The sequence below is a fragment of the Triticum urartu genome, unplaced genomic scaffold (genome assembly GCF_003073215.2).
Source record: "Triticum urartu cultivar G1812 unplaced genomic scaffold, Tu2.1 TuUngrouped_contig_711, whole genome shotgun sequence".
Classification (NCBI taxonomy): domain Eukaryota; kingdom Viridiplantae; phylum Streptophyta; class Magnoliopsida; order Poales; family Poaceae; genus Triticum; species Triticum urartu.
The window spans coordinates 64,399-75,231 of NW_024117928.1; positions in this window are offsets into that span (position 1 = coordinate 64,399).

Genomic DNA, 10,833 nt, shown 5'->3' on the forward strand with positions numbered 1-10,833 from the left:
CCCACCCCCGGCGCACGCGGGCGCGCCGCGAGGGGATTGGTGGGGGAGGGGGGAGGGGGGAGCAGGGCAAGCCTGGAGGCGCTCGCCCGGCGGCCGGCGGCGGCGGAAGCAGGCGAGGAGGCCGGCGGCGGCGGGGGAGGAACCCTAGCGGGGGAGGAGCTCGGGGGAGGAAATACGGGACTGTCAGCCACCTCTCCCACGTTTAGTGTCAATTCTGTGTACTTGGCAAGCTGACCAAGACACCTTTTGCAAAGAGTTGCAAGAGGGCATCCGACTTGTTTGAACTCATACATATAGCAGATATGGATATATCTACTTGATGAGGCACAAGTTGAAAACCTTTGAAAGTAGAGAATCAACTTGGCAAGATGATCAAACTTCTGCAATCAGATCATGGAGGCGAGTATCTGAGCCAAGAGATTGATGATCATCTGAAGAGTCGTGGAATAGTCCACAACTCACTCCCCTGGATACACAGCAAAAGAACGGTGTGTCAAAACGGAGGAATCGTACATTGTTAGACATGGTTCGGTTGATGATGAGCCACTCAGATCCATCGTTTTCATTTTGGGGTTACGCTCTAAAAATGTGCATCTAAATACATAGATAAGAGACCATATGATATATGGAAAACATCACAGTTTGTCTTTTCTAAAGATTTAAGGTTATGAGGCATATTTCAGGTGACTTCAGTCGCATAAGTTCATACCCAAGTCGGGTAAATGCATAATTGTGGGATATCCTAGAAAAATGCATATTGTAAAAGTTGGTGTTAGGTGAAATGCCAAGATGTATGGAGTCTTGCGCAAGAGATCAGGCATCCTGCAAGTGTGAAATGCAGTTCCAGTGCCATCTCGCTGTAGGTGATGCAGAGCTATGTTCTAGAATACCCCAGGTACGTACTATGATTCTTTTTTTTCTGAAAGTGACCATTTCTGGCTTTCATTTCATAAGCAGGGAGAGAGCGGAAAACGGGTGCTGATCAAGCGATCAGTGGATTGTAAGAGTAAAATACACTGCCAGCTTAGCGGGCTCATAAGCTAGCGAATCAGCCTGATCGCGATATCTCATGGCACGTCCCCGAAGGGGTGCTCGATGCATTTGGCTCCGGCAATCCTCCATTGCTCCATGTCCCGACGGCAGGCTTCAGTGATGTTGATCACGCTTGGAGTCTTCCCCGAAGGACAAAAAGGAAGGCATCTACTCAGGAATAATGGACATTCACCCAGCTCCTCATCGACCAAGAAAATGTTCCAGGAAAGCCTAGCATTCTGCAGCAGTAAGTCCTGTTTGGTGCGCTCCATGACCTGGCCCTCGGTTGAAGCATGCTGTTTCAAAACTCGCCTGTTCCTTTCCTTTCAAATATGCCAACACACATGGATTGCATCCTCAAGCGCTCTGTCACTGACACCGCCGATAGCGATTCAATAATCAACCGGGCTATCAAATTGATCAGGGGCAACACATAGCCTGAACTCGCTGATCCGTACAACATGGGAGGCCCAGATTGCCCTAGACTTACGGGCAGTCGAGGATGAGGTGCAAAAGGACTCTCCTGAAGCGGATCACAAAGGTGGCAGAAGGAAAGAGCATCACTCATTGCATTAAGATAAGGCTGAACACAAACATAGTCCTGGTCACATTTTCACACGCCAGTCATATAAGATTAAAGATTGAATAACTAGATATAGTACAAATGTCGCAGTCTTTAAATGGGACTTTAGAAAATTAATAGACAAGCCCTTTGTCAAGTCTGTCATAGATTATGTCCTCAAGGTAGGGACTAAGAAAATAAATGTTGTAAGAGGATAAAGTAGGAATCTTGCAGAGCCCTATGAAAGGTGCATCCTGAATTTCTAATGCAGTAGCTCACGTCAAGAGTATGGATGGGCGAGATGTCTCTACCCTTCCTTGGCTTATTGTCTTCGGATGTTTGTGCAAGTGGTTCTTTCAAGTGTTAACAATGACTAAAGCTCTTTTTCACGCAAAATTAAAACAATGACTAAGAATGATCTTAGTCTTAGAATCATGCAACCATCTGGTGGAGCCACGCCCCAGGTCCCAGGCCAAGGGCATGGGAAATTTTTTATACGCCCAACTAGCTGGATCTTAATTACGCGTGAGGGTTTTCTGCTGTAGCCGCAGCTGTCGTCATCGCCATGGAACTTTTGGCCCCTCGCCTCTGGCTTCCATCTTGACGCTGAGAGGTCTATGTTCTTTGTCAACAACAACAACAACAACAACAACAACAACAACAACAACAACAACAACAACAACAACAACAACAACAACAACAACAACAACGACGACGACGACGACGACAACAACAACAACAACAACAACAACAACAACAACAACAACAACAACAACAACAACAACAACAACAACAACAACAACGACAGCAACAACAAAGCCTTTAGTCCCAAACAAGTTAGGGTAGGTTAGAGGTGAAACCCATAAGATCTCGCGACCAACTCATGGATCTGGCACATGGATGGCAAGCTTCCACGCATCCCTGTCCATAGCTAGTTCTTTGGTGATACTCCAATCCTTCTGGTCTCTCTTAACGGACTCCTTCCATGTCAAATTCGGTCTACCCCGCCTTCTCTTGACATTCTCCGCACGGTTTAGCCGTCCGCTATGCACTGAAGCTTCTGGAGGCCTGCGCTGAATATGCCCAAACCATCTCAGACGATGTTGGGAAAGCTTATTCTCTTCAATTGGTGCTACCCCAACTCTATCTCATATATCATCATTCTGGACTCGATCCTTCCTCGTGTGGTCAACGTTTAAAGAATAAAATTACTCTTGTTTCTTTGATGGTGCCATGAGGTTAGAGAGTCTTTTGTCCTCGCCGATCCAATTATTAAGATATGATGAGTTTATGTTGGTGTGTCAAGCTTTTTTTGTTGGCTCTATTCTTTATGGAGGTGAAATCTTTGAATGACACCATGATGAAGATATAGTGGTTCGACGACGTGGACTTCTAGGGGATCATCTCCGGCCCAAGTACGTTCATAGATTAAGACTTCCCATCTTTTTGGATGGGCGACTCAAGGCGCTTTCAAAAACTATTATCAGTAATGTTTGTGTGTGTCGGGGTGGACGGCCATCTATGGGGTTATCAAGTCCCCTTGTGGTTCGGCTGGGGAGAAGATGCAAAGAGCAAAATCAACAAAAGACGCAGGGATCTTTACCCAGGTTCGGGCCACCGAGAGGTGTAAAGTCCTACTCCTGCTTGCTATATTGGGTGTATGTGTTGGAACACAAGTACAAGGAGGGCTACCCCGACAAGGATGCGAGAGGGTGGTAGCTACGCGTGTAGTTGTGCAGAGGATCGATTCTCGTAAACGTTGCCATGTCCCTCCTGTAAGTGCATCTAGTGCCCCTTAGTGATTGTGGTGTGTTGAAGACTTATAGGTTAAGGGACTAATGATTTTGTGAGTGTACACAGGTCTATAAGTCTATGAGGAGTTTGATATTTACAGAGAAAGTTGGCCCCTAAAAATGAATGTTTTCAACTAAAGACTTTTGGTTTTCTGAAGACTTTGAAAGTGAAGAAATTGGTGTGATCCTGGAGACTTGGTATTGATGCGAGGAACATGAAGCGTGAAGACTTTTGTTTTCGTAGTTTCATTTTCTCTTTCTTGAGTCATAGAAAACACCGTATTGTTAAGGGGGGTCGAGGTAAAACTAAGGAAAAGTTTTCATGTGATGCTCAACTCAAAATCCTACACCTACCAATCCCTTCGAGTGAAGCCATTGGAAATCTCATACAGTTCAGTCCATTTCTTCAGTAACAGAGACGAAGTTCTTCTGGTCTCTGAGGAATTTGTTCTGACTGAGGAGTTAGGAATTCGCCAGTGCGGATTGCCTACAAGTGAGGAATATGATAGCCCTGAGGAAATTGAACCTCGAATTTCCAACTGTTGATGTGCTATGCGCCAGCTGTCCCAAAATATCTTATCCGCCTAACGGTCATATCATTGAAGGGCATTTATGTCTTATCATGTCGGGCTGCTCCCTAAGCTATAAATAGCCGACCCCTACAACTACTAGCTGGTTGGCTGCTCCGCGAGAAACTGACACTTGTCATTGAGAGCATCCCATCCTCCGAGGACTTTGAGCGAAAATCATCAAGTGAGGGAAAACCCAAAACCCCAAACCAAAAAAAACACCTACAAACCGAAAGTGATTGAGCATCACTGAAGAGATTTCTCCAGTGTGGAACCGACGCTTGTTACCTTTGAGGACTGTGCATCCTTCAGACGGTTAGGTGTCATGGTCTAGAGCATCCAAGAGGAAATTTTGCATTGCCGAGTGACCGAGTTTGTGAAGGTTTGGAAGTCACCTGAAGACTTACCACGAGTAATTGGGCGAGGTCTATGTGACCTTAGCTCAAGGAGAATACGGTGAGGACTGTGTGTCCTCAGGTTTAAATACCTAGTCGCTCCAACCCGACGTATGACTGTCACAATAGTTGGAACTGGTCTACCAAATCATTGTCTTCACCGAGCTAACTGGTTCTATTTCTCCAACCCTTTCATTTCCTCATTATTGTGTTGTTGTTCTTGATCGTTACTGTTTGAAGACTTTGACTGAAGATTTTCTCAATTTCTTCAGTTCAATTTCTTCAGTCAGTTTGTCCTTAGCCTGCTTATCATGTGTGTACCCTTTCTGTACTCTGTGCTTGTTTTCATTTCTTCATGATGACTATGCTACTACTCTGTTATGCTTGCATCTGAGTACTTATTCCGCTGCTAAGTAGTTTGTTGCTTAGGAATTTCCTCACCCTGAAATTCCTCAGTGAAGAATTTATAAAAATCGCCTATTCAACCCCCCTCTAGTCGATATAACACACTTTCAATTGGTATTAGAGCAAGGTACTCCCTTGTTCTGTGTGATTTTGGTTTAACCGCCTGGAGTTTTAGTTATGTCGACCACATGTATGATCAAGGTCTCCGCTGGGTGTCCTACTTCGATGGGACGGACTACCCCTACTGGAAGAATAAGATGCGAATGCATCTTGAGGCAATTGACAACGATCTCTGGTATGTTGTGGAAAATGGCGTTCCCTCCGTCACCCCTACCACCAACGTTGCTGACATGAAGAGATTCAAGCAACTCGACTCTCAAGAGAAGAACATCATATGTGGCCATCTGAGCAAAGGGCAGTATCGCAGAGTGAGTGCTTTGGAGAGAGCAAAACTTATCTGGGATAGGTTATCCAAGGTCAATGAAGGAGTCTCAACACAGCGTGACTCTTGAGTTGACATTCTTCACAATCTATTCAACCGCTTCAAAAGACTCGACAATGAAAATGTTCGGCAAACCTTCAATCGCCTCACTGACATTTCAAATGAGCTTCAAGCACTTGGTGCCACTGACATCAGCGACCATGAGGTGGTGAAGAAATTGCTGAGATCGCTTGATTCCTCATTTGACAATCTGGCACTGATGATACAAGAACGTGGAGACTACAAGTCACTTGATCTCGCTGATATCCTCGAGAGGCTAAATACTAATGAGTTCCAACTTGCTGAGAAGAGAGATCTCTATGGACCAAGCTATGGCAGATCACGTGCACTAAAGGCCAAGGCAGTCTCTGAATCTGAAGGTGAGGATTCAGGTAGCAGCCTTGGTGATCCTGAAGAACCGAGCCAGGAGCTAGCAATGCTTGTGAGGAAATTTCAGAAGTTCTCAAGATGTGGTCTCTTTGGCAAATCCTCAAGAAGTGATGATATAAGATCAGATTCCTCTTCCCGTGACTACAAGAAGAGACTTTCCCACAAATGCAAAAAACCCGGTGACTACATTCAAGCTTGTCCTCAGTGGGAAAAGGAATCAAAGAAGAAGAAGAAGAAGTACAAGGACTATAATTCTAATGATTCAAAGAAGAAGAAGAAATCTTCAAAGTCCTCTTCATCAAAATCCTCAAGGTCTTCATCTCACAAGAAGAGCAGCTCCAAGAAGGGTTGGACATTCATTGGCAAGGAAATGGACTCTGAGGCTGAATATGAGGAAAATGAGGAAGAGGAGGCATCTGAGGAGTCAGACTCTGGTGTGGCGAGCCTAGCCCTCGCTACTACGTTTGTCAACAAGTCCATCTTCAACTCTGAGGAAAATGACCTCCCCAACACTGCTGACGACGGCGATGATGACTACGCTCCCACCTATTGCTTCATGGCAAAATGTGCAAAGGTACTCAAATATCCCTCCTCTGAATCAAGTGAGGATGAATCTGATGAAAACCTCAAGCCTAGCTATTCTAAACTTGCAAAGATTGTTGTGAAACAACAAAATGCTCTTGAAAAGGTTCAAAATATGCTAGACAAAAGCGATGATATGTTGGGTGAAGAAATGGATCGCACTAAAACTTTGACTGAAAATCTTCAGAGACTTCAGAATAAGTTTGACAACCTTCAGAGTCATCATAACACTCTCTTATCTGACCATGAGAAGCTTTCTTATGAATTTCTTCAAAGAAAGAAAGACCTTGAGCAGCTAAGAGTGAGTTATGAAGATCTTCAGAAGGAGCATGATTCATTACTTGCTCAATAAATCAGCGCTACTCAGGAAGAATTCATGTCACCATGTTTGAAATGCATTGAACATGAATCTGCTAATTATTCACCTGAAAGTTCAAATGCTTCTATTGCTGCAAATTCTTCAACTGTCTCTGCTATCACTAATTCATCGTTTGAGGATGTTGCCAGTATCACTGACCATGTAGGGCTGAAGTAATTGTATGTGACAGGCATGTACAAAAGCCTCAAAGGGCATCAGGCTCTTTGTGATGTGCTTAAAAAGCAGATCCTCAACAGGAACCCTAGGAAAGAGGGTATTGCCTTTGAGAGGAAACTCAATGCTGATGGGACCTACTAGAAACCTGAGCAGTATCCCAAAACCTCATGGGTTCCTGCAAAGGGACCTTCAGTGGATCCATCTACCTTATCTGGCTTTACATGTGAATCTTCATATTCTTCTGATGAGTCATTTGACTCCAATTATAAACTGTTCAAAATTCAGAATGATGAAGTATTTGCTAGATATGTTGGCACTAACTGTAGGAATGGTCCCCCCTATGAAGAAAATCTGGGTTCCCAAAATGTGCCTTGAAAGTCTTCAGGTGAATGTCATCATGACACCACTTGTGAAGAATAGGAACCCCAGTTCAAATTCTTCATATGGACCAAAGTCTTCATACGGATCCAAGTCCTCATATGGACCACATTCCTCGCGTGGATCAAATTCCTCATATGGATCAAAGTCCTCATATGAACGTCATCGTGCTAAAACTTCTGTTTCGCAGGGAAGATTTAAGGGTTATGAATATGTGCATCATTCTTCAAATCATTATGTTCATAAGTCCTCGAAGAATTTCTCTGCTTATTCATATGCTTACTCTAACCCCTCTCATGTGAAACTAAGTGGATTGGCTTCAATGCCACCTTTCTCTTATGGAGCTCGCAGAATGATGAATCTTTGCCACCCCTCCAGATGTGGGTGGTGAAGAAAAAGAACTAATCTCTTATGCAGGGTCAGGTCTCCAGACGAACTTAAACGTTTGAAGAATTTTCTGGAGACCTGAATATGTTTGAAAAGATGCAAGCTAATCATGAAGAAATGAACTTTCATTTCTCTCGTCCTCATACTGCTTTACATGTTCTCTTGCTTAATGAAATTGATATGATGAATTTGATGTCATATTCTTCACTGATGAAGTATATGAGTTCATAAGTTGCACTAATTCATCTGCAGGATGATCAACCCAAAGCCACTGAGTGGATCCTCGATAATGGATGTACAAATCACATGAATGGTGACAGGAACTTATTGATGGACACTACTTTATCTTCATCGCATCTGAAGCATATCACCTACGCTGACAAAGGCAAAAGCAAGGTATTGGGTCTAGGTAAGGTTGCAATGTCAAAGGATCGACACATGGACAAAGTCATGCTTGTCGAGTCCTTAGGGTTCAACCTCATGTCTGTCTCAATGCTTTGTGATCTTGATATGGTTGTTGTCTTTGACAAGTATCGTTGTGTTGTGATCATGGAAGCTGACAATTACAAAGTCTTCGAAGGCTTTACGAGAGGAGATTTGTATATTGTTGATTTCTCTACAGGACCACAACCTGCTACATGTCTACTTGCAAAAGCTTTAGAAGGCTGGCTATGGCATCGACGACTTGGTCACGCAGGCATGAGGAACCTGCACACTCTAGCGAAGGACAAGCATGTCATTGGCATCGAGGGTGTCAAATTCCTCAAGGACCATCTCTATGGAGCATGTGAAGCTAGAAAGATGAGCAAGGCCAAGCATCCCTCAAAGACCATCATGACTACCACTCATCCATTTGAATTGCTTCACATGGATCTCTTTGGCCCAACTCACTATGCTACATTTACTAATGCTGCATCTTTTACGGGTTCGTCATAGTTGATGATTATTCTCGTTACACATGGGTGCATATCATCACTTACAAAACTGAAGTGCAGGAAGTCTTCAAACGATTTTCCTCGAGGGCTTCAACCAACTTTGGTGTGAAGATCAAGCACATCAGAAGTGAGAATGGAACCAAGTTCAAGAATACTGGTTTTGATGACTATCTTGATGAACTTGGTATCACTCGCGAATTATCTGCTCCTTATACTCCTCAGCAGAATGGCGTCGTGGAGCGCAAGAATCGGACTCTTGTTGAGATGGCTTGCACTATGCTTGACGAATACAAGATGCTCCTCACTTCTGGCCCGAGGCAACTGATACTGCGTGCCACATCATCAAGAGGGTATATCTTCACAAATTCTTCAGAAAGACCTCATATGAACTCCTCACTGACAAGAAACCCAATGTGAGTTATTTCAAAGTCTTCGGTGCTAAATGTTGGATTAGAGATCCTCATCACAGTTCTAAATTTGCACTGAAAGCACATGAAGGTTTTATGCTTGGTTATGGAAAGGAATCACACACCTATAGAGTCTTCAACACCTATCACCACAAGGTTGTTGAAACTGTAGATGTGCAGTTCGATGAAACTAATGGCTCGCAAAGAGAGCACCTACCTCCTATGCTAGATGAAAAATCACCTGAGGAAACCATCAAGTTCAAGGCCACTGAGGATGTCATTCCTATCGAAGAATCTGCTGAAGAAGTCATTCCTGATCGTGAAGAACATCATGCTGGTGCACCTGATGAAAATGGCTCTGAAGAAAATGTTGAGAAAATTCCTCGTCGTCAACCAGCACATCCTTGCATCGCAAATGAAGTGCAGATTGAGAAAATCATCAGCGACATCAACGCACCGGGTCCTCTCACACGCTCAAAAGCTTCACATTTGTCTAACTTTTGTGGGCACTTTGCTTTCGTCTCTATCACAGAGCCCACTAAGGTAGATGAAGCATTTCTGGAGTCTGAGTGGATTCAAGCGATGCAAGAGGAATTACATCAGTTCAAGCTCAACAATGTGTGGTAACTTGTCAAGCAACCAGACCCACGCAAGCACAATATCATCGGCACCAAATGGATCTACCGCAACAAGCAAGATGAAAATGGCCTTGTGGTGAGGAATAAGGCACGGCTGGTAGCTCAAGGCTACACACAGGTTGAAGGAATTGACTTTGGTGAAACTTTTGCACTTGTTGCTAGACTTGAGGCTATTCACATATTACTTGCTTATGCTAACCATCACAATATCATCTTATATCAAATGGATGTGAAAAGTGCATTCCTCAATGGTAAGCTTGAGGAAGAAGTATATGTTGCTCAACCCCCAGGTTTTGAAAATCCAAAGCATCCTGACAAAGTCTTCAGACTCAATAAGGCCCTCTATGGCCTCAAGCAGGCCCCTCGGGCGTGGTATGATATTTTGAAGGAATACTTCATGAAGAAAGGCTTCAAACCTGATTCACTTGACCCAACTCTTTTCACCAAAACCTATGATGATGAACTATTCGTGTGCCAAATATATGTTCATGATATCGTTTTTTGGCTGTACTAACCAACATTACAGTGATGAATTTGCCTATATGATGAGTGAAGAATATCAAATGTCTATGATGGGATAATTGAAATTCTTCTTAGGTCTTTAGATACGTCAACAGCGCAACGACATCTTCATATCTCAGGAAAAATACCTCAAGGATGTATTGAGGAAATTCGGCATGCAAGATTGCAAATGAGTAAAAATCACTATGCCCACAAATGGCCATCTATGCACTGATGAAAATGGTATTGACTTCGATCAAAAGGTATACCGCTCCATGATTGGCTCTTTATTGTATTTATGTGCATCTAGGCCAGGTATTATGCTTAGTGTATGAGTAAGACTCAATGCCCGACCACTTCAGAAGATAGAGAGAAAATGAAAAAGTGTTCCCTATGCTTCAGCCATAGGCTCTATCATGTATGCAATGCTGTGTACCAGACCAGATGTGTGCCTTTCTATTAGTTTAGCAGGGAGGTATCAAAGTAATCCAGGAGTGGATCACTGGACAACGGTCAAGAACATCCTGAAATACCTGAAAAGGACTAAGGATATGTTTCTCATTTATGGAGGTGACAAAGAGCTCATCGTAAATGGTTACGTCGATGCAAGCTTTAACACTGATCCGGACGATTCTAAATCGCAAACCGGAGACGTATTTATATTGAACGGTGGAGCTGTAAGTTGGAGCAGTTCTAAACAAAGTGTCGTGGCGGGATCTACGTGTGAAGCGGAGTACATAGCTGCTTCGGAAGCAGCAAATGAAGGAGTCTGGATGAAGGAGTTCATATCCGATCTAGGTGTCATACCTAGTGCATTGGGTCCAATGAAAATCTTTTGTGACA